The sequence below is a fragment of the Pinus tabuliformis genome, chromosome 3_1, assembly GCF_031772625.1.
Source record: "Pinus tabuliformis cultivar Carrire ecotype Pingquan chromosome 3_1, CPIR1, whole genome shotgun sequence".
In the NCBI taxonomy this organism is placed as follows: Eukaryota; Viridiplantae; Streptophyta; class Pinopsida; order Pinales; family Pinaceae; genus Pinus; species Pinus tabuliformis.
In genome coordinates, this window is record NC_142301.1 from 622,812,669 (window position 1) to 622,838,455 (window position 25,787).

Below are 25,787 nucleotides of genomic sequence, written 5' to 3' on the forward strand. Positions count from 1 at the left end.
TTTCAGTCCTCTCTGCCCATGTTTGCAACCGCTTCTCCCTTGGCGTTTGTGTTTTTACTTCACCCATAGCTTTGGCCTCAGCAGCTTGTCCTTTTCCCTCATTCCTCTTCTTGTTCCTTCTGTGGTGGTCTATCTTGTTTTTCTTTTCCACTGGCTTTCTCTTCTAATGAGTGGTGGGGTAAGCTTTAGGGTCAACCGTCTGAAATCCACAGTGGCCAGTGTCTTTGATTTAGGTTGCAGGGACATTAAGAACTCTTCTATTACCTCATCATCATAGCCTTGGATCCTGTCACAGAAGGTCATCCAATTGGCATGGGTAAACAGGTCTACCACCTCGGTAGTTTCCCTCAATTTTCTGGAATCTGAGGGTTCCTTTATGATAAACCCTCCTGGCATGATGAAAATACTCTATTTTTGTTTTGAGCTCTGGTTAGAAGTGGAATCCTGATATGGTTTCCTCCTCGACTCTCAGGTCAAGATATCTCCGTTGTTTGTATCTCCCCTTTCACCAATTCTCTGGTTATAATACTGATGCTGCCCAAAACTCAACTTTTCAAAAGGAATGAAGCTCTCAAAGACAGAGTGCAAACCAAATTTTTATACCAATCATATAACAGTCACACAAAATATTGATACGTGCACAGGTGAGCCTTACAGCGGTTTGTCATAATAGTGGGGAGAGTTTGTTAATAGGAATCATGGGGGTGAATACAACACAACATCATTCAAAAGAAATTTTGTGTATTATATCATCAAACCACCGTTCTTGACCCACAGGCAGACTGGTTCCAATTTTCCCCACTTCAAACAAGCTGATTCACCACCTTTTAAAATTTCATGCATGGGAATGGTGTTTTCGAGCCTACCTTTCTTCAAGCTTCAAACTGGATGAAGAAAAACTCAGGCTTCTCTGCTCTGGAGGGCTTTGCTATACTTTCCTGTAGAACGTCTTCATGTAGAATGCTGGCCGGATTCTGTAGGATGTCTCTGTGCCTCCGAACGATCTTGGTATGTGGGAGAATTTTGAACAGGCCAAAAAAAATCAGCGGAGGATGATAGGTTAACCAATTGTGGGAGCAGAGGACGCATCCTTCAGCTAAGAATGTTGCAAGTGCAAATTAATCAGCAGATGGTGAGAGTCAGCCGAGCATTTTTAATTGCGGTGTGATTTGTGGTGAGGTGGCAGAGATGTGTGCTGGCCCATGCAAACTGTTGGTCCCCTGTAGTGCTTAACTATTTGTTCTCTGCCTGTAATCTCGTCCATCAATCATGCTGAAGTTTAACTATCCATCACTACCTGTTTTCTGATTCCCTCCTTAGATGCCTGAGCGCACGTGTCTCATTCACCCACCGAGCGCTATTGAACTGCTTGGGTAGGTTACTATCACCCAAATGCATCTCCCCATGAAACAAGTTTTGAAACGGATGCACAGATATGGAGAAAATGAAAAAATGGCTGAAGGTGATGGAGGCTGATTTCTTGGAAATCGTGCACCAGAATTAGCTGAAACTGCTCAGGCATGTTGACCTCACCCCTATACAATTCCCCATAAAACGGTTTTTCAAATGGATGCATGGTTTTCAAGTTAGGGCAAAAACAAATTCTGTTCTAGGTATTTTTGCTTCAAGGCATTTTGCAGTTTTGTTGCTTGGTATGAAAAATGAACTTGGGCTGTGATGCAGGTATGGAGATGATGGAGGAGGAGTTTGAAGATTGCAGGAGGACTTCTGAACCCTTGAGGAAGCTACCATGTTCACCAAACCGCCTTTTTGAAATCCATTTCTAGCTTCCTACAATTTCTACAGGAACTTCCTGTAGAAGCACAATGAGGTGGAAAAATGATGGAGAAAGGCGAGGGATGGACACAGAGGTGCTTGCAGGCCTAACCAACAGATTCCCACCATCAGATTCCCTTTTAAAATTGAATTTGGTTCGTCCAAAGGTTCTACAGGATGTTTCCTGTAGAAATTCAAAACTTCCTGTAGAAAACACAGTTTTCATAAAAGAAGCACAATGAGGTGGAAAAGATGATGGAAAAGGGTGAGGAATGGAAACATGGATGCTTGCAGGCATAACCAATAGATTCCAAGCTTTAGATCCCCTTCCAAAATCGAATCTGGCTCGCCTGAAGGTTCTATAAGATGTTTCCTGTAGAAATACAAAACTTCCTGTAGAAGGCACAAAAATTCCTTTGTCTTTGTTTTGAGTGATCCTCCTGACCTGAAACGTCCTTGCTGCAACCTGCAATTATTCAATGCAAATTAGGTTTATTTTTATTTTTCTTTTTCTCTTTTTTTTGAAAAACAACTAGGGCGCCTCATGGAGGTTTTCACCCTAATTGCCTGCCCTGGGCGCCTCCAAGGAAGGTTTTCACCCAGGGATCTTATTCCCTTTTTATTTTCTCTTCTTTCCAACCCATTGACCGCCTCATGGAGGTTTTCAATCAATGAGCCAATCTAAGGCGCCTCCGAGGAGGTTTTCACCTTAGATTTTTCCTCTTATTTCCATTTTTCATTTGTTTTCTTTTTTCCTTTATTTATTTTTTATTTTTTCTACCCTACCCTACTTGAAAAACAAAATTGTTCTCAAGTATAAGAATACTTCCAATGGAGCCATGTGCACATCGATATTAGAGACAAAATGATGTGGAGGCTTGAAATGCATGCTTGGACAACTATCCGGATTTTAGAGACCAAATGATCTGACTTTGAAGGGATCAAACATAGCTGAGGAAGAGAGTACCGCTGCAACTTAGTGACCGTCTGAAACCATATCTCAATATAGCTCTGATATCCTTGGTCCTTTTGCTGATTTGGATCATTCTTCATCTCACCTTCTATCATGAGCTTCTCATCTTCCTCTTTTTGCTGATCTTTCTCTTGAGTACATGGAGGATTTGATGGTAACCATGAGGGAACTTTCTCAATCTCTGATTCTGATCTCTTCTCTTCATCAAGTGCAGCCCATGGTTCTCTGATGTCCTCTCTTGAATCTTCTTTTGCTAGATGTGATCCTTCAATGCTTTCAAGATGATCTCTTTTTTTTAATGCTCTTCCTGAGCTATGGTGACGATCATTGAGCTCAAGAGGAGTTTTTTGGACATGTTGTGCCTCAGATTTGCAATTGTGTTGAGCTGCTCCAATGGGCCGGTTTGGGAATGGTGGTACAGGTAGTTGAGTGGGGGTGTATATTTTAGATGGATGTGGATGGGGTTGTGGTTGGGTAGGTGGTGGAGGCAAAGGAGTGGGAGGAGAGTTGTACTGGGGCCTCCATCCCTGATGAGGTGTATTCCAATGAGGCTGTGACTGAGCATAAGAGTGAAACGAATGAGCAACTGGTTGGGCACAATATGGATCTGTGAAGGAACAAGGAGAAGGTGTGAACCAGGAAGGATGAGTAGGGGGACCCCAAGAAGGCATGAAAGTGGCTTGATAGGGGTCATAATAGGTCTCGGATGTCCCTTGCAGTTCCTGCTGGTAAGATCTAGGTCCATGTGGCCTCCTTTGGTTCATATAATAGAGTGGTTTAGTGGCTCCTTTGGCTCTCTGATATGTAGCTTTAAGTCCAGGCAGGGAAGGGCATTGATTTGTAGGATGGTATTCTTCACAGACGAAACACACTTCTAGGGAGTGCATTGGACATTCGTTCCTAGGATGCTTTCTAGTGCACCTCGGACAAAAGATGACGAAAGCCCTTTTGGCTTCCTCTTGCTTCCTTCGGATCTATAAGGTATCCAGTTGCATGGCAAGAAACTGCCTTATATCACTCCTGAAATCTTCCATCTGATTTGCAAATTCGTTCTTTTTCAAGGTATTGCTCCCAACATTTTTGTTTGTAGCCATTTGCTCCAAAGGAATGTTTTCTTCTTCTTCTTCCCTTTAGGTTCTTCAAATATGTCTTGTTGTCCACCTAAGGGTTCTTTAATCACAACCATTGAAGAAGTGAGAAGGTTGGCTGTGTGGAGCAGTGGGCGTGTTGTGCAATCATTTTTCTAACTTATCTCTACTCCTACAAGGCATGAAAGGAAATCTTTTTGGTTGATTTTTGTATTTTTCTTCTTGTACCTGCAAAACTAAAATAGATTGAACTGCAACTAACTATCTTGCTGAAACGAAAATGCGGAATTGAAATGAAAGCACGAAAGGACTAATCTATTTTGCTCAAATGAAATTGCAGGAATGAAATGCTAGGCTACGCTTGCGGAATTGAAATGCTAATCTACACTTGCAGAAATTAAATTGCGGAATTGAAATTGTAATCTATGAAAGCAGGAAATGTCTACTCTACTTTTACGAAAATGAAATTGCAGAATGGAAATGAAATAAACTACTTAGCAGAAGATTGTAGTAAAAAATAGAAGAAAAGCAACAATCACCAATACTCTAGTGCTTCCCCGGCAACGGTGCCAAAAAGGATGGTGGGCTCCAGTATTGCAGCAATAATGCTACAACTCCTGGAACTCCCTTCTTTAATTTTATCAACCCGGTAGTTCGTAACAAACTTGGAAGCGACAGTGCTGTATGCACAAGTACTAGCTCTTGCCACAGCTGTCACTTGGTCAGCTGGCACAAGTCTGCTAAGGGCTTACGCCAACTTCTATGAGCTCTTAGAAGAAGCTTTTTAACTGATGGATGAAAGCTAACTCAAAGGAAGCTAATCTACTTGCGGAAAGAAACTGGAAGCCAAAAAGAAACACAAACCCTAGCAAACCCTAATTCTACCAGCTAGTCCTACTGATGCAAGGAAGAGGATGCAAGCTACTGAAAGGAATGCCATTGACTTCTAGGAAGGTAAAATGCATGTGTCTAAGTTATCACTATCTGAAGAAAACATCTTTTTGTATTTTTGAATAAGTTGTTAGAATTATCATGCATGTGCTTTTAACTGTTTTTGACTGTGCAGAGGTGGATTGGCGAGAGGAAATGCTTGGAGGAGGTCAGGAAGGTTTGGAGAGGGCCTAAGGGGTCCCTAACACCCTTCCAGAGAGTTTCACAGCGTTTGGCTATCAAGAAACCTCATTCGTAAGCTTCTACAGGAAGTCTGCAGGGGTTCTACAGGATGTTTAGGAATTTCTACAGGATGTTCTATAATTTTTCTACAGGATGTTTAGAAATGGGATTTTGGAGCATGGATGGAGGGAAAAAGATGGAGGAATGAGTATGGAGGTGAAATAGGGGTGTGAAGAGGTCCAGGACTTGGGGAATGGAGCTGAGGAGTGGCAAGGATGGTGGGATTTTTTCAAGGAAGACTGAAGCAATGTTGCACAAAAATTAGGGTTTTGGGAGCAAATGGAAAACATGAGGTAAGGATTCTAAGTAGAGGGTAGAGTGGATGGTTCTGATGGAGAATAAGCAGATGAAGGAGTGGTACAGGTGCTCTACAAGTCGTTTTTCCAATCTGAACCAACAAAGACTTGTAAATTCAAAGACCTAGTTACGTTGACCTAATTTGCTAGCTATCAGTAAAGAGAATGAACAGAAGTGTGACCTGCAATGAAACCATGTATTTTAACTCATGCAACTAAGCAAACGAAAGTCTGAACTTGTAACCAACTTCTACACATGAAAATCAAACACTAGTGATTGCATGGCAAAGAAAAATCAGTGTTTTTGTGGGCAGTAAAGTCATCCTAGTCACAGCTCTTGATCCCACTAAGGGAGAGGTGAAACCACAGATGTTTGATGGCCCTTTTGTTGAAGCTTTTTCTGTTAACAACCTATCAACTAAATCTGAGCATGAAAAGCTATTTTACTCATCAAAAACAACCTAAATAACAAAACAAGATTTAAATCTAAATAGCAGATTTTATTCTAAGAATGCAGCAAAGACACATGAAGGTAAACAAAGGAGGTACTGGGCACTTCATATGGGCCCAACCCCAAGAGCTACAGCCTCCTAAGAGATATTTAGAGCTGGTGCAAAGCTGGATTCATCTTTATTGAGCAAGGAATGTTACATTCCAAAAACTATCCACAAGGAGAACTTGAAAATGTGCTGAAAGCAAAGCTAATCTACTGCCTAAAAATCGAACTACAAAATGACTATAAAGTGACTAACTATTGGCTAACCAAAATGAGGCCCTAAGCCTTCTTATTTATACAAATTAAGGACCCCAACAGTCCTCCTAAACTTTAGGGACTCGGCTGCCCAAAACTTGTAGTTAACAACAGTCCTACTTGACTTGCTTGGCTGCCCTTGTGTTAATTGATTTGGTGGCCCTTGAACTCCGAGCTGATGGTGGAGAATTCGAGGTAAGGGCCCATAAATGAAGGGGACACCTTCCTACAAATCCTCTCCCTTGTTCTCCCACGAATTTGGCTGCCAAGTGCTCATTAAAACCTTCAATTTTGTCTCCAAATTGACCAAAAAGACTACACAAAGCACACATTAGACTTGTTGGCATAATGACTAACCCAATTCACTCTATTAGCATAAATATAATAAAAAACATGCAATAAACCAATGAGAATGGTGGATTAAGTCGAATTAGGAGGTTGAATGAGCCCAAATAATTATCCATTTTTGGGGCTCATCACTAGACACCTCTGCTATTAATGCATCCATTACTATCATTTTCCTTCCTCTTATTATAGAATGATAATCCTGCAAATTCTGTAAAAATTCGATAGCCACAGTTTCATTGGGTTGCTGCAGTCATGTAAAATATGTGATCCATCCGGATCGTACTAGAATTTCTCAGTTGGCATTGGAAACAGCTAGTGTCTGTGGCTCGTTGCGTACTGATCGTCCTCCCATTTCGTCTGAATTCTACACACTGTTAGCTTTAACACAGATAACACAATAATACACAGAGCTAGCAATGGAACAACAAGTTGTTCAATTTGGATAATACTTTTTTAATGTAGATACTGTTAAAAACTTGGTATTATGGGATATCATGTAGCCCGGTATATCCAAATGAAACACTGACACGTGTGCAAAAGTGCTTTGGAAGTCACCCACACCCCCCTGAAAAATGATAGGTCACCTTCGACCGGTTAAATGTAGGAATGACGTATTGACGACAATTGTACATTGGTAAAAATTGCAAGCTGTACATATTTATGACAAGATCAAAAAAATATCAAGTTGCTGAAATCGATGCATAGCATGAGAATTACGAATAAATATAGATATGCCATGGAGTGATTCGAAAAGGGGAAAGGACATCTGACGTGGGTAAGATGTTATGCGGTCATTATTCCACTTAAACCATTATGATTGAATTTTTAAATGATATTTCATGCATAAAGGTTCAAAAGGAATTGGGAACATAATCTCTTTTGAAATAAAGATAAAGAAATAAGAAAAGGGTTTATAATTATTGTTCATGTTGAAAAATATGACTCCAATACCATCAGCAGAGCTCTGTTGCCCATAGGTGTTTATAACCTTGATAGAGTTTCTTTTTCACCCTTTGGAACCATGATCCTTTATGTATACTTTAGAAAAGTGCCTTGTGATGTCGAATGGAGGCCATTGTGCTAGCTTGGTAACCAGATGGATCACAACGCCATTCACTAGGAAGGAGTGAAATGTGGCCAGGTCGGCTCGTGATGAGACCTCCTATTCCAAGGACTTTTATTTTTCTGATGTGTACAATGGATCATATCCCTGGTGCAGTGGCCATAGTGGGAATTCCACTTCACCGCTTCCTTATCATCATGGTAGGCTGGCTCATGATGAGACCCCCTATCCTCCATCTGATAAATCATAGAATTGTTAGTGTAAGTGTATATATATATATATATATATATATATATATATATATATATATATATATATATATATATATATATATATATATATTTCTTTCCTTCTTTTTTTCTTTTCTTTTATATAGCAGTTCCTATTTATATATAAAGGATGGCTCAACACTCCTTAAGAGTAGGGATGGTGGAAGAAGTTTGAACAATTAATAGAAGAAAATATTCCCTTATTCTTATTCAACGATAATAAGTAAAGAGAATTATAAGAATTAGGGAAGAACCAACATGGTACAAGTAATCAATCAATTTGAGTTATAGTGAAAATAAGAACAACAAAGTGATATAGATAGTTGTGTCCTCCACTTTTATAATCAATACAAAGTGATCTCATTAAAGATGATAATTTCTCTTTGATTTTCTTATTCTAGTAACCTTTAAATATTGTATCCTTGCATATATGTTTGTATTTTTTCCTTCAAAGGATCATGAAGAGTGAAACAATATTCACGTGAAAACCTTCTCAAAAAGAGTGCTATTCTTTAGGAGGAACAACAAAAAATGCACACAAAAAAAAAGGTGTTGTTCCTGAAAAGGAACCACTGTTGTTCCTTAGGAGGAACATCAAAAAGACAACTACACACCAAATTGTTGTTCCTTAGGAGGAACAACAAAAAAAAAAAAAAAATTACACACAAAATTGTTGTTCCTTAAATGGAACGACTGTTGTTCCTTAAGAGGAACAACAGTTGTTCCTTAAATGAAACAACAAAACGTCAAACATGCGATATTGTTGTTCCTTAAATGGAATGGCTACTATTCCTTAAGAGGAACAATAGTTGTTCCTTAAATGGAACAACAAAAAAATACAAATAGGTGAGATTGTTGTTCCTTAAAGGGAACGACTCCTATTTCTTAAGAGGAGGAGTTCCTTAATTGGAACAACAAAAGTACAAACATGCGAGTCTGTCGTTCCTTACAAGGAACAACACGTGCAAAACTATTGTTCCTTAAATGGAATGATTGTTGTTCCTTAAGAGGGACAACAGCTATTCCTTAAATGGAACAACAAAAAGAAAACATCTGCAAAACTGATGTTCCTTAGGAGGAACAACAAAAAAAAAATAAAAATTGCACACAAAATTGTTGTTCCTTAAATGGAATGGCTGTTGTTCCTTAAGAGGAACAACAGTTGTTCCTTAAATGAAACAACAAAAAGTCAAACATGCGATACTGTTGTTCCTTAAATGGAATGGCTACTATTCCTTAAGAGGAACAATAGTTGTTCCTTAAATGAAACAACAAAAAAATACAAATAGGTGAGATTGTTGTTCCTTAAAGGGAACGACTCCTATTTATTAAGAGGAGGAGTTCCTTAATTGGAACAACAAAAATACAAACATGCGAGTCTGTCGTTCCTTACAAGGAACAACACGTGCAAAACTATTGTTCCTTAAATGGAATGATTGTTGTTCCTTAAGAGGGACAACAACTATTCCTTAAATGGAACAACAAAAAGAAAACATCTGCAAAACTGTTGTTCCTTAAATGGAATGGCTGTTGTTCCTTAAGAGGAACAACAACTATTCCTTAAATGGAATAGCAATAACAAAACACATGCAAAACTATTGTTCCTTAAATAGAATGGATGCTATTCCTTAAGAAGGACAACAACTGTTCCTTAAATGGGACAGCACGAAAATAGTATATACAGGGGACTGTTGTTCCATAAAGAGAACGACAGTTGTTCCTTGGAAGGAACAACAGTTGTTCCTTAAATGGAACAACACAAAATTTAAATAAAGAGAAAATTGTTGTTCCTTAAATGGAACAACACAAAAATCTGTACAAAAAAATATAGTTTATACAAGCAAATTTAAATAGAAAGAAAAGTCTATATACAAAATTCAAAAACAAATGAGTTGTTCACTGGATTGATGCTGAGGATGGGTTATCCTCTTCAGTGAGAATTTGCATGGTGGAATCTTCCCGTAACTGTTGGAAAAAGGACTCCTTGGTAAGCGGTTTGCGATAAAGTCACACTCGATGACCATTCTCTTTAAAAGAATAGCCAGATCCATCAATGGTTGCCAATGTAATGGTGCCATTATCATGCACTTTTTGTATCTCATAAGGTCCTAACCATCTAGTCTAGATGTTTCTGAGGAAATCCTGGGACCTGGAATCATATAGGAGTGCCCAATCTCCTTCGTGAAAGATCTTCTTTTTAATAAGGGCATCATGCCATTTTGCTCTTTGCTTTTGGATCAGTACAGTGTGTTGAAGAGCAGATAGCTTGATTTCATCTAATTCATTGATTTGATGTAATCTATTGATCTGAGCTTCATTTAAATTCAAACCCACCTCTTGGGCTGTTATTAATGTTTGAATCTCGAATTCGATTGGGAAGATGAGTTCTTTACCAAATACTAACTGATATCGTGAATATCTTGTGGTATTTCTCCATGTTGTGTAGTATGCCCACAAGGCTTCTGTAAATTTGGAAGCCCAATCACGTCTGTGTGATGCAACTATTTTTGTAAGTATTGCCTCAATTACGTTATTAGTACTTTCTACTTGGTCATTTGCTTGTGGGTGGTATGGAATTGTAATTTTGTGGAGAATATGATAATTTCTCAATGTTGCAGCAATCTTGTTACCTACAAATTGCGGTCCTCCATCTGTAATTATGTCTCTTGGTAGGCCATATCGCACAAATAATTGGATAAGAAAATGTATCACTGAATCCTCAGTAGCTCTTAGTAGCACCTCTGCCTCAACCCATTTAGTAACATATTCAATTGCAACTAGTATGTATGTTTTTTGATCGGATGATGGGTTAATAGGACCAATAAAATCTAGCATGCACCACTCAAATGATTCGATTACTAATTGTTGGTTCAAAGGCATCTCATCAGATTTCCCAGGTTGTCTCGCCCTCTGGAAGCTTTCATAGGCTCGAACAAACTTTTTAGCATCTTTAAAGATAGTGGGCTAGTAATAGCCTGTTTGTAAGACTTTGTGAACAGTTCTATGATCTACAAAATGTCCACCACATGGCCCATCATGGCATGCTTTTAGAATGTCAAACACTTCATCTTCCCGGATGCATATTCTAATGTGCATATCTACCCCTGTGTGGAATATGTAGCCTTTGATCCAAGAGAATCGGGTACTACACTGCACTATTTGTTTTCTTTCATTAGGCATTAGGTGCTTGGATAATTTTCCTATTGCCAAGTAATTTGCAACATCCGCATACCATGGGGTTCTGATAGTAACAGAAAATAAATGTTCATCAAGAAATTGATCCTCAACTGCTGCTGTGTCACCTGGCTTTGGCATTCGTGAGAGAAAATCAGCGACAGGGTTCTATTTTCCAGGTCGATCCTTAATTGTGATGTCAAATTTCTGCAAGAGAATCAACCATCTTGTCACTCTTCCATTTGTAACACGTTTATTTTCTAAATAGTTAATGATAGAGTGATCTGTATATAAAACTACAAGATATCGAGTTATTTAATGTATAAATTTATTTACAGCATATATTATAGCTAAAAATTATTTTTCAGTCACAGTATAGTTTAATTCAGTAGGAGATAGATTTTTTCTAACATAATATATTGCATATGGATTTTTATCTTCTTCCTGTACAAGGACTACTCTGATTGTTGTGTTTGAAGCATCAGATGAAATCTAGAATGGAAAATCCCAGTTTGCGCCCCTTAGCACCGGGGCTGTTGATACAAGGCTTTTTAAATCCTCGAAAGCACTTTGACATTTATCTATCCAAATGAAATCAATATTTCTTGTTAGTGCATATAATGGTGCAACAATCTGAGAAAAATTCTTTACAAATCTTCTATAATAACCAGAAAATCCCAAAAAACTATGTATCTCTGTTTGTGTGGCAGGGATAGGTATTAACAGAATTATCTAAATTTTAGCTGGATCTATTTGTATTCTAGCTGCTGAGATATAATGACCTAAGATGAGTCCCTCGATCATCATGATATGACACTTTTCATGGCTTAAACAGAGCCTTGTGGCAATGCATTTTTGCAACACTTTTTCTAATGTTTGTAATGCTGGCTCAAAGTCATCCCCATAAGGCGTGAAGTCATCCATGTACATTTCGAGCCCTTCATTTATCAAATCCGAAAAAATTCTGTGACAGCTGCATTGCACAGCCCAAAGGGTAAGACCCTGTAAGAAAATGTTTCCCAAGGGTAGGTAAAGGTAGTTTTATCCTGATCTTCAAGGGCAATCTAAATTTGATTGTATCTGCTGAAGCCATCTAGGAAACAAAATAATTTCTTCCCTGCCAATGTGTCTAAGACTTGGTCAATGAATGGAAGGGGAAAGTGGTATTTCTAGGCTGCTTTATTCAGTTCTCTATAGTCAACACATATCTGCCACTTTCCATTCTTTTTTGGCACCACTACTAATGGAGAGACCTACTTGTTGTCAAATATTGGGTAGTTAAAGTTTACATCTAAACGTTTTTGCAATTTAGCTTTCAAATTATCCTTAAGATGAGGATTTAATATCCGTTGGGGTTGACAAACGGGTCTAGCATCCTTTTCTGTATAGATGTGGTGTGTACACAACTGAGGATCAATTCCTTTCATGTCTGAGTAATCCCATGCAAAGGCTTATTTATATTTTCTCAGGAGTTGAACCAGCTTTTGCTCTTGGTTAGCAGTCAAGTTATTGTTAATGTTCAAAGTTTTTCTGGTTCAATTTCTATGGTTTTGCTGTTATAAACAGAGGTGGTTGGTATTGATCGATCATTAGTATCTTTTAGGGGCTCTTCTTCTACTTCATTCTCGAATGCTACTTCAATCATGTGACATTTTAGATGGGATCCAGCTTCTGGTTGGTTAATGAAGCTATTAATGATGTCATCTTTTGTTTGATCTTTAAATTCGAGAGCATCTTCTATGGTTAGTGGTGATCTAATGTTTTCAGTTAAATATGATACTGGTTGTTTTCTGGTCTTGATTATTGTTAAACTTAGCTGAGCTGGAAGATATAAGGCTAAATTCTTTACACTGCTTCCTCTTGTTATAGTCATGCTGCCTATTTGACAGCTAATGTAAGCATCTGCAATTGCTAGCCAAGGTCTACCTAGAATTAAGGGGTGTCCATCCAATCGGTTTCTAGGATTGATGAATAGAAAGTCTGCAGGGTATTCCCAAGAGTCTACAAACACCATTACATCATGCAATGTGCCTTCTGGTCTAGCTACCAATTGGTTAGCCAACTCTAATAAGGTTGTGGTTGGGTCTAATGATGTAATGTCAAGCTTTTGACAAGTGGTGGTTGTAAGAATATTGATTGCTACTCCTAAATCAACTAAGGCATTAGGGAAGAAGCATCCACTTATTTGCACCATGACTATAGGGTTTCCTGAGTCATCATATTTTACAGGTGTTTCTCTTCCTGATAGTAAGTCAGATAAGGTACTAACTACATGGACAGTTGGATTTGTTGTTATTTTCCTCTTTGGCTTTTTCGTACATAATTCCTTGATGGTTTTTACATAAATTGGGATATCTTGAATAGCCTGGAGGAGTGGTATTTTTATACACAAAATTTTCAATTCTCCCAGAAGATCAAAATTAGGGTGTTCTATTAGTCATTCTAGGAATGATGGAGAAGAGGTGGTTGCTTTTTCATGAGTTTTCAGTATAACTAGATTCTCTTCTTGTGGTGTTTGTTCTATAGGTAATGAATTTTCAATTTGAACATTTTTCCCCCTCTGATTATATTATATGATTAGATCTTAATTGAAGGTCATTGCATTCCCTTAACTCGATTTTTGGTTCTGGTCCTTCAATAATTTGCACAGATTGAACTAGTCTGTTGTTGGGGTTTGGGTTGGGTTGGGCTGGGAGTTGCAGTATTAAGTTGTTCTGGGGGTTTTGTTGCAATGTATAAGGTGCTAGAAGTGTGGGTTGAGGGAGAGGGATTGTTCCTGTGGGCTAATTTATGGGTCTTTGCCTTTTCGATTGCCAGTTTTGACTCTGCGAGGTGGAGGGTGGTCGTTGTCTTCAATATGCATTATTTTGCCAAAATGGTGGATAGTAACGAAAGTTCGGCCAATTGGTTTGATTTGTTTGATTTGGCCATGGTGACATGGGGAATGGTTGTTGTGACCAGCTGGGGAAAGGTGGCTGATTCTGCCACATTCCATTATACTACTGAGCATTATACTAAGGAGGCTGAAAAGAAGAGGATGGATCAATGGGCATACCTGTTTGTCACAACTGCCATTGGCAGCACTGATTTAGTAGGTAAAATGGTTTTTTTTCTTCTTCTGCTTCTTTGTAGATTGCTTTCAGTCCTGGGAGTGATGTGCAGCTTTCTCTGGTGTGATCTTTCATATAGATGGCGTAGATTTTGACCGTATCCAGCGGGCACTCTTTATGACTATGGTTCTTTTTGCATCTAGGACAAAATATTACCAAGTTTTGTTCTTCTTCTGCTTGCTTTTGTTTGGCTTGCATAATGTCCAACTATGTTGTCAAAGTCCCTAGAATATTATTTTTGAAATCCTCTAACAGATTACCAATTTTTGTGGGAGTTATTCCTCCACTAGAGACTTTGTTATCCCTTGTGATCATGTTGCGTTCTACTGGCTTTAGTCTTGTGCTGTCCCTTGAACACCTGATGCACAAATTAATGATGTCAGCAAAATTTTCCTGATATATGTCACCTTTACCCATAATGTTTAATGTTTCAACCCACTGTTCTTTCATCCCTTTAATTAGTGTAGTTTTCAACACATTATCAGGCAAGGGAAAAGATGCATAAGGAGATCTTTGGAGATTGTATTGAAAGCGTTCTACATATTCCTCCAATGTTTCACTAGGTCTTGTTGTCATTTGAAATATCTCATCTTTTAATTCCCTGGATCTGCAATAGTCCTGATGTTTCTTTAGGAAGGCAGTTTTCATCTGATACCAGTCATTTATAATGCCCCCACCTAACCCCATAAACCATCGTAAAGCTTCTCCTTTAGTGTGGAGGAAAATAACTTTAGTTTTTGGGGATCAGTGGTATAGTCATACCCCTGGCGCAATACATCAAACTCAAACAGAAATGCATCTAGATCCTCTGTTGTTAGCCCATGGAAGGTGGGAATATTCTAGAGAGGAATGGCTTTCATAGGTGCATTGATTGTTATGTCCACAATGGGATATTGCAGTGTGGAGGTCTAAGATGTTGGTTGGTTCTGAGCCATTTGATCAAATATGTGCCAATACCCTTTTGGGATTTCCAGAGAGTTGTTCCTAGGATGACAGGAAGGGATAGGAATGAGCTTAACAACACTTCCCTGGTCTGGGACAATGAGTGTTCCTTGCTGAACTACTACCTAGGGGAATCTTGGCTCCTCAGTTTCTCCTGCTTCTTTTTGGATAAACTTAACAGCACTCCCCCTATCTAGGTTGCTAAGTGTTTGAATTATTTTGAGAGGGGGTCTTGGCTCCTTTGTTTCCTCTGTTTCTCCTCCTCCTTCATGGAGATTACTAGAGTTCCCTTCTTGTAAAGAAATTGGGCAAGAATTTTCAATTTCTTAAAAATTTTGCTCAGTCTCTTCTGTTTTACTATGCACCTCAGCAAAGGCTACAGATGGTGAATATGTGGCTCGAAGGGAGCCAGTAGGTTTTCTGGAAGCAACTTTCCTAAGGCCTACTGATGGTTGAGATTCAACTTTCTTAATGATGTCATCTGTGAAGGTTGATTGACCAAGGGTCATTGGTCCCTTAGCTTTGTTGGGTTTGGGTAATGGATTTGGATTGTTTTTAGTTTTTTTCTTCTTGGTCATACACACAACTCAAATATTTACTTCTACCCTAAGTTCTTAACAATTTTGCTGGAAAGCGATCATGCAAGCAGGGCTTTGACATGCTCCATACACAAGTCCTTACCTTCCTTTTTTAATACGCAATTCTCTCATAACAGGAACTCATCATATACAAACTACTCCTTAGAAATGGCCACACTCCCCCCAGCAACGACGCCAAAATGTTGAGGTATAAAAGGTGTCTTTTTAACTCCTAATTATCTTCACATTAATTATCAATCTGGGCAAGACTTTCTATTTCAAGAGTGTACACAATTTGTGGCAACTATTTACTCAAGAGTAATGTTTCTAAATTGCAGTACAGTGCTCTCAAATACAAGAATAAATGGATGCAGCTAGTGAACTCAAATTGCAATTAAAAGAAAGCTTAACTTGCTAATGAAACCAAACCAAACATTCATTCAAGTATCAGTCAAGAATATAGTAACAATAACTCATTTCTATTTTAATTGATTGATATTCCAAAAGTGTTTTCTAATTTGAACAGCAGGGATCTCGGTTTGAGAGCATAGACAACAGTGGTCAATGCTCTTTACAGTGGAGAATCACAAGATAGCATGTTGAACTAGATTAGTAGATTGGAAATAGAATGCTGAACTCAAATGACTAAATCTAAAATAATAATAAGGAAATACTAAAATAGGTAATTGAATAACAACTTGAACCAATACTTTTGCAGCATGTAAAATAGAGTAATTACGTTAAGTATGGAAATACGAAATAGCAAAGCGATGCAATAAATGGAAATCAAACCAAACCATCACACGGAATAAATCATAAAAGAATGATATAGGAACAGCAAGAGAATCCACTAGGGCTGGGCCCTTATCTGCTAGTGAACACCGCTGGATTACTTCAGTATGAGAGAAGGAAAAACAACTGTATTATATATTAATCATTTGCAAAATAGTTACAACCAGTTCGTACTCTGTTTCAAAAACGAGAGTCGATGATCAAAGTAAAATTACAATAGTAATTTCTAAATAATCTCCAATCCCCCGTTCTCTTTAGAATCATTGCCTTTTATAATGGCCAAATGGTAAGAAGGGTAAAATAGTAACAGTGATCCCTTTAGATCAAGAGATCCTAAGGGATTCGCACAATCTTCCATCTTCAGTTAACTTTCTTTCCTTGCGCTGATGTTGTGATCTCCTTTGTTCTTATCCATAACTGCGCGCTCCATCCTTGGCTTAATTCCTGTATGCTGTTTTCTAGCTAGGGAACATCAATTGTTCCATTTCATCCTTTTCCTGCATAAGGCATGAAAACAATTAGCTAAATCGTGATGATAGGTAATTTCCTTATTTTTACCATAATCCTTTGGTATATTAACACTTTTAGGGTGTAGAAGGGATATAACTAAAGAAAAGGATAATGAAACAAATAATATATATATACCTTTTCCATGACTCAACACCATGGTCAAAAATAAAATGGGATAAGGGAGAGGGATTATAGGAGGTAAATCCTCCTCATTTACTACCCCTCCATTCGAATATTCCTCCATTAGCTCAGAGTGCAAACAACCAAATAATGAGGACTATAAGGCAGCCGAGAAAGTGAATGACAAAGCACCAGTTTATCTCGATTTTGGGAGACGAGACTCCCTAATTTTAAGGAAGTCGTTGGAGATTTCAAATGTATAAGTAGAGAGGCCTAGGACCTCAGTAGGATTCAGATTTTTTTATTGTAAAACTCTACTCTATTTTTGAGCTGCAAGACTTGTGATAGTTTTGATGTAATCCATTGTTTTGGTAATAAGAATGAGTTTTTTTTTAGTCAGCACTGAGAAAACTCAGAGGGTTGAAGCTCTTGGGTTAGGGTCCAACACTGGCAACTAAGGCTCCTCTTTATTGTACATGTATGCTAGTATAGATTCATAGTTTAATTTCTCATTTGCTTAGTAGATGCATTTCTGTTACAACAGTGTAGACTAGAATGGAGGTGTGATAGTTTGCTTCCATTTGTGCCTTCTTTCAAGTAGCAAGTTATCAAGGAGAAAAAGGATCACCATAAGGTTGTCAGCAGGTGTCTCGGCCTCACTTCCTCCCTTTGGGACCATGAATTGAGGAAGGGACCCTTGAGCAGCCCCAAAAACATAGATTTCTAGTTCTTGGATGAGCTTTGGGGTTTCTTGTCTTTGACTCAGTATTTGGTTCATGTTGCAAGGCAGATTTCATTGTCATCATTTTCCATCTCCATTTCTACAATAAGATCTCACTCATTCTTTCATTCCCTTCAACAACTTTCTTCATGCATAATATAGGCAATTGATTCATGCCTTTCTAGTTTATGAAAATGTATCTTGTTGCACAGTTTTTGGAAGACACACATGTTTTAAGAAAATCAGGTACTACAAGAGGAGACCCAGACTTCCTCACCAGTAGCCACCTTCCACTTTATCCACCTTAGCGATCCCTTGTTCCACCAGCACCCTCCTTAGTTTATTTTATCATTTTTCATTGAAACTCCCCTAGTTACATTAAGCAAATCTAGCCATCTCTTATGTTGGATATTGACTCCTGAGTGCTCCTAGACTATCTAACACTCCATTCCACTCATCGTACACCTTTCCAAAACTTCCCAACACCTCCAATACCTCACAATTAGCTCTCGGTTGTATCCTGTAGGTTTCCTTTAATTCCTACAAGATCATCTTATAGGTTTCTAGTACATCTTGTTGGTTTTCCTGAAACGGCCAGTTTTGAGGCCGAATTGATGGGAAACCTCTAGGAAGTCACACAAAACCTCCTAGGACCCTTGCACACCATCCAACCACTCCATAAACCTTCTAGCCATCCTTCATCACCTTTTGTTCACCTGTCACATCCATCCAAACAATTAATTTGTATACTTGATTTCGCCTAAAAAAAAAAAATTGAAAACAGATTTAGTTTAGTTTTTTTTGCTTACACACTACTATGGTTTGATGCTCTTTACTTTTGCAGTTTAGATAGTAGCATTTGTTTAGTGTTTATTTAACAATTCTAATTAGTGTGGTTGTTTAAATGGTTAATTAAGATATGGTGTGATTTAGCATTACATGTTGTTTTCTTCATTAATGCAGTAGAGTAGTTCCCTTAGAGTAGATTTACTTTTCTTCCATCAAAGAATCAAGCTTCTTCTAACTCTATAGAAGTCTGGTTTGGAACCCTTGGGGTCTCTCGCCAGACGAATAGTGACAATAGGAAGGACCTTCACTTTTACTTGTGCATACAACACTGTCACCTCCAAGTTTGTATGAACCATGGGTTGATAAGTAAAGCTAGTAGCCCAGGAGTTGCAACATCCTTGTTGCAATACTGGTGCTCATTAGGTGCCATTGTATTAATGGTGATTGTTGAAAAAACCCCCCTTTTTCTCACTTGCACTCCACGAGAAATTAATTCAGGAAGATGGTTTAGGGACATCAGACCGGTAAATTTATGAGCTTTGATTGCATGCTACAAGTAACTCAGGAATGAGAGACATGCCAAAAGTATGAGTTGAACACTATGGGCATTTAAGAGGAATGAAGGACTAATTTATCTACGTGCGCTGAATTCAATAAAGGTACTTGTTGAGTGTGTAGGTTCGACTAGGATTTAATTATTAGCATGGATAATCTGCAGGTTCCAATTCTTATATTTAATGCAGTTGCAATGGTGTAACGACCCTTTCCCACATTTACTCAATTTCACAAGCTCGTTAGGGTAAACATGAGAATAGTGTCACTATGACTTGATGTACCTCCTAGTCCCCATTAAGGAAGTGGGGCATACAATATGACCACAAATAAACATCCTATAGGGAATATAGATCACCTAGGAGGTAAAGAAACACAAAAGGTGGAAAATCCTTGAGTTGGAATGTTGTTTCACTGACCTAGACTCAGAACCATATCCTTGAAACTTATTCCTTGTGGTTATGGCCTAAAATTATTAGCTCTGAACATGCGGTCCTAGGATTTGTGCCACCTTTTTAGGCCAGCCTCCAGACCAATACCCAAAATTTATAAAGACTTTGAAAAATCATTCTTAACATGATGACAAAGCTAAACATTCGATCTTGAATCAAAAACTTGACCTATAATTCCTAATCCACAACACACATCCTATCAAACACATGGAAAACATAGAAGCTACAGGCCATGAATGAATATTTGATCACAAATATAATCTGAGGTTCATTTGAGAATCACCATGAAGGCTTTGTTCCCTCTCCACATAACTACAACAACACTTATTAGTTCATACATTCATCAACCAATAAATATTTCAACAATTCATGACAAGAGCCATAGATGGTGCACATCATATAACCAACATATAATCTAGAAACTAACCATCATAGAAATCATGGAAACTAAACCATAATATTACTAACATAATGACTACAAATGCTCATATATCACAATAGGAAAATATCTCACATTAACATATGAAAATGCAAACCAATTCAGGGACGTCCACATACCACCTGACCAAAGATTACACTGAATGAAATATCTCTTTCATCTAATCACCCCCATGCCATATTCCAAGCATGAATGTGAGATATCATGGAATAAACTAAGCAAAAATGAAACCAAGGCTTCTAGAGGCCAAACCACCTCAACCCTCAATCACAGTAATCCCACCTCTACATTTAGACATCACTAACACCAACCAGATCAGTTTCTACCCAATTTGTCCATGGCTCTAGGAACTAGCAACTCAATGCACAACCTTCTAGGTCTCCAGAGCATTTTTCCAACCCAGATCTAGGGACTAGTCACTCAACCCACCAAGGGCTCCATAGCATTTGTCCCAACCTAGGCTCTAAGACTAGTAACTCAACCCAAGTTGTTCTAGGGATTCTAAAGCTTTTTTTCCAACCTAGAACCATAAGGAACATGAGCATCAATCATGAAAAAAACAAGTGGAAAAACCTACAACAACATGGCTATCCAGGAAATGGCAAGGCAAGGCTAAAACCACTATCAATATATGAAAATATCCATGCCAATTTCATAACATAACCGAAAAATCACATGCATATACCATACATCTAGATGTTGATCCAGTTGTTCCCTTGCACTTTCCCACGCCTTATTTTTCCAAATCCAATGTATGCCAAACTTCTCCAAGAGTGTGTTGTGTGAGAGAATGAAATGAGAGCTCCAAAACTAAACTGACAAAAGCTAAACCAGCAAAAGCTGTGAACTGATCCTCGTAAGCCTTTTTATCATTGAGGCCTATATTTTCTTCATTTTCCTTCATTTTTCCTCTAATTCCCCTCTCATACATATTTGTGTCTCTTCACCTTGCTTTTGTCTTATTTTCCTTTATTTGCATAAATAAATTCCAATTAATGCATCTTTTCCTTTTCCAATGCCTTTTCAAATTTACTTAGCCATAAATAAACCAAAGGTGATCCCCACTATAATATTTATCCACCATTTATCTTGGAATAGTGTTCCATGACCTTGGTCTTATAGTTTTTTTTACATTGAAAATCAACTAGGGTTGTTACAAGTGGCCTTGTAGTTTGATAGAACAACAATAGGGAGAGCCTTGTAGAATCACACTTTCATGCATTGTGTTGTAGAGACTGCAGGAGGATAGTAGAGAAAACATCGTCCTTTGAGCAAAAGAGGAACAAAAACTAGGGATTTCCATTGAGCAGGGTGGGGGATGCAGCAATTGTGTTGAGTCTGAGTGAGTGAGGAGAAAAGAGCTAAATGTGAAGAGTTAACTATGTTTATAGTAGAGAAAAGGGTTGAGACTAAAGCTTGTCGAGAAGTGGAGCTGCAGAGCCAAAAGGAAGGAGTTGGTACAACAAAACATTAGGTTTATATTTCTAAGAATATGTATTAGCCTTTGTTTTCAATTTGAAAATTGTATGAAAAGAAAAACAGTGGAAATAATAGGTAGTATTCTGCACTCATAAGAGGTTGGTGCCTCTTGGAAAGTGGTGACTTGCTATCTAAAGGGGGTTGGGGCCTACTTTGAGTGGGTTCTCATAAACAATTTGATGTAATTAAGTGGGAGCTTAATTTACATCATAATAACAAATAGATTGGTTGTTTTCTCCCTTTGGGTTTCCATGTAAAAATACATGTGTTAGTATGTGTGTGTTTCTCTACTGATGAACTATTTGCTCATGTGAATGGTTTTCTATACTGTAAATTTATATTGTAGTATGAATTCTCTTACAAATAACTAGTAGAAGTCAAAGGAAATATAAGAATTGAGATTAAATTTTAATAACCTCATTATTACTTATTCAAACACACCCCCCCCCCCACCCCTCCCACACTCCCTGATAATTATTTATTCCAGCAATTATATGGTGAGTGTAAATTAATGATGGTTTTTCATAATATATTACTTGTAACGTGTACACAAAAAGTTTATTTGAAGTAATTTTACAATGAATTTGAATATGATCTAAAAAGACGAAATGTAGGAAATTGAATTAACGTTTCCAATATGAAACTTTTATTTTTTGAATTTGTGTATCACTATGATCCTTTTTTTTAGTTGTTGTAAAAGTAGTAAGTTGTTTTTCATGCAAACTACAATGCATATGTTTATGTTAGTTTAGGTGTTTCATGCCTACATAATAGGATTTTCTTTAAACAAATTATAGAATTGTAAAATGCACAAAGTTTTTGTGCGTGTCTATATATATATGTAATGTTTATTTGATATGATTTTTTAAATAATGAAAATCATTATGTCCTTGAAATTACAATGTCATGTGTTAGTGTAGGGTATGAGAGTGCTACTATAATCAAAATTTTTTATTTTATTTCTAGTTTTCAATCTTAGTTTATACTAATGTAGCTATAACATTTTTTAAAAATTGTTGAGAAAAAATGTTATAAAAAGATTATAAGATGTATATATTTAAAGATTATAATATATGTCAAGGAAAAAATAGATTAAAAATAGTAAAAAAATATTAACATTTCTTTTAAATTATCTATTTGTATTTTTCATAGTTGAGTCTTTATTGATGTGTGATTTAATGGATGATGTATTTGCTTTGCTTGTATTCAAATAAAGCGAAAAATGGAGATACTAAAATTCATTCAAAAAAATGGAGGTTTTGATGTATTTGCATCCAAAAACACCAATTTCATCATTCTAAACATAAATTTGAAGCAACCAAGTCAACGAACACCTAATTAAAATTACTAATCCCACCTGTGGAAATTTGAACAAAAGGAATGTGCATCTACTCTAGAGTAGGCATGTGTTCTACAACATTTGCATGTTCCTATATCACACACATGCTATTGTGAATAATCTTACATTAGCACAAGGAATGTATCTGGTGGTCTAACTAAGGTTGTGTGAGAAGAATAATGGGCCTTCTCCCCAACTGAGGATTGATAGGAACAATGGCCATGAAAACACATGCAACCCACAATGATTTTACAACTATAGTCTTAACTATGTCCTTGAATGACCACACAGGAACCATGTATGGTATTTCTAGCCTACTAGAGTGATACAAACACCATTATTAAACAAAAACACGTGGCCAAAATGAGAATGTGTCTTTGGCCCACACTACAAGTAATTATTGAAGCCATGGTTAGTGTTCCTTAGTATTCAAGTAGGATACAAGTGATGTTGTTAGTGAAATTTATTTTGCTAATAGGTGAGCACTCCCATTGATTTGATAGAGATCAAACATAGGTTATGGATAAACCACTATTATTTTTTCCACTATATTTGTTAGGTCCCCTATAATACTAGTGTATCCCCTTTATTGTTATTGTTAGTACAACCCCCTTATTGTTATTGATGTGCCCATGTAGCCCCCATATTTTTATTATTGTGCCCCATAGAAGTCCATTATTTTCATTGACGTGCCCTTACATTATTATTGTTATGTAGGCTCTAATTATATTGTGACCCCTTAGACTCCTATATATACAAAGGAGGTCTTGTCATTTGTATCATCTAATAATTTTTCATATATGTGATGTAAAGGAGGTTTCTCCCTCGAAGAGGTTAATTTTCAAGTTGTTAATCTATCTTCCTTATGTTTTTTTATCAGGTTACATAACATTTGGTGTCAATGCTTGGATTCTAGGGTTTTGCTGCTTCAAATAGGCATATTGGATTTTTTATATAATTTTTTTTCTACAAGGCTTCAGAAGATGAAATTTCAAGAACATAAAGAGGAAATCTTGGTGAACTTCATGTGAACATTTCTGATCTTGATTTTCTATAGATTCTGAGATATGGTTCGAAGAAGTTAGGGCTTTTGCATGCTTCATAATTTAGTCTCAAATAGGTGACCATAAAAGCAAGATATTTGAATTTCGTAAAAATTGACCAAAATCAAATGGATGTTAGTTTGTTGTATAGAATTTTCATGGAGGAAGGTTGAAATAATGACATGTGGAATTCCATTCCATTTCGCTCTATTGAATCAATCCATAATTAGATCATTGTGGGATATTGAGCATAAATTTATCTTGAAGAATCCAATCTTAGTCTGACTTGTGGAGTTGGAAATAATAATCATAGGGATACCACATGAAAAAATTTTAGACCTTGGAGAGATGAAATTATAGAGATTAAACTGTTTCAAGATCAAGGTCCAAAACATGAAAAAAAGGCGAGTATTTTTTAAAATTTGCATAATTTTTTGTTTGAAAAATGAGTTTGAAGTGATTCAAAGGGAACAATGAAGCATATATATAATTATTTAGTTCCAATATGCCTTGGAACAAAAAATGGAAACACGTAAGAAGAAACTAGAAATATCTACTATGACGCATGAAGAAGAAGAAGAAATGCAACATGATATGTCAAAGTTACATGACCAAGTGCAACAAATTTCACTCTCACAAAGAGAAACCAAAAATGAATTAGGAGTGACGAATGTTAATATGGATGGTTTCAAAAATAAAATAAAAAGGGACATACAAGGTTTAAAAGAAAACATGGAAGGATTGACAAAGTTGTTGTAGGAAAGGCTTCCTAGTGGTGTCAAGGCAACCCATGAAAATCTTGATGAGAAGGAAAGGAATGTGAATCATGATTTTAGACATTCTAACCCATGGATGAAGATCAACCATATTCCAAAGATCAATTTGAGGAAGTTTGATGGAAAGGATCCAGTAACATAGATAGTATAGATTGAGTAATTGCTTGATCTACATGATGTGCCACACACATAAAAGGTACGAGATACATCTTCATACTTTAAAAAAAATAGTTTTTGTGGTATCGATGGCTTTGTTATCATAAATCAATTGTCACTTGGATAATTTTTACGGAAAAATTGGTAGCACGTTATGAGGATACAAAGAGAAATACCTTTTTTAGCCAATTGATAAATCTCAAGAAAAAGGGTTCAATGGCAGAGCACATTTAGGACTTCCAAATATTGAATATCAAGGTAAACGGTATTCTAAAGTAGCATAGGATTGATGTATTCATAGGGACTTTAAAGGATAACATCCAACATGAGTTCATCTTTGGGAACCTGATTCATTGGAGAAGGCATTTAGAGTGGCAATAAAAGTTGAAAGAAAAATTATGGCAGCAAGGAAGTCTATTACTCACAACTATAAAGGTGGAAGTGTTGCTTCTCCTAGCCTCCCACAACCTATAAGGTTGACACCAAAAAAACTAGAGGAGAAAAGAGTGAAAGTGATTTGATACAGTTGTGATAGAAAATATACCAAGGGTCATAAGTGTGCTGAGAAGAAATTGTTTTACATATATTATGAAGAGGAGAAAGAAAAAGAATAACAAACATCAAAAGAAGACAATATACACTAGGAACCTATTGTACTAGCTGCTACACCCTCCAAAATTTTAGCTTACATTCAAATTTTGGAGCCTACTATGGATCCTATGATTGATAATTCCTTAGGCACTTATTGGTAAGATGATGATTTCAAGCTCCCTTTTTCGACCTTAAGAGTCATTCACACTTTTATCTTTATATAGTATGTGTCATCTTCGGGTATGGGAATTATGGCTTGTCATTAAAAGAGAAGTTTGTTTTGCTTCAAGGGGAAATCTTTGTGAAATTGGGTTGTTCTCATCATATAGACATGCTCAGCACTCATTTCCAAAGTTTCACACACTAGTACACAAGTGCCTTTGTTATCCTCAAAAAATTCATCATCAGAGCCACACTTGTCGTAAATTGCCACAAAGGTTGTTGCATTAAGTAAATTATATTTCTATATGTTCTTGATGGTCTATGT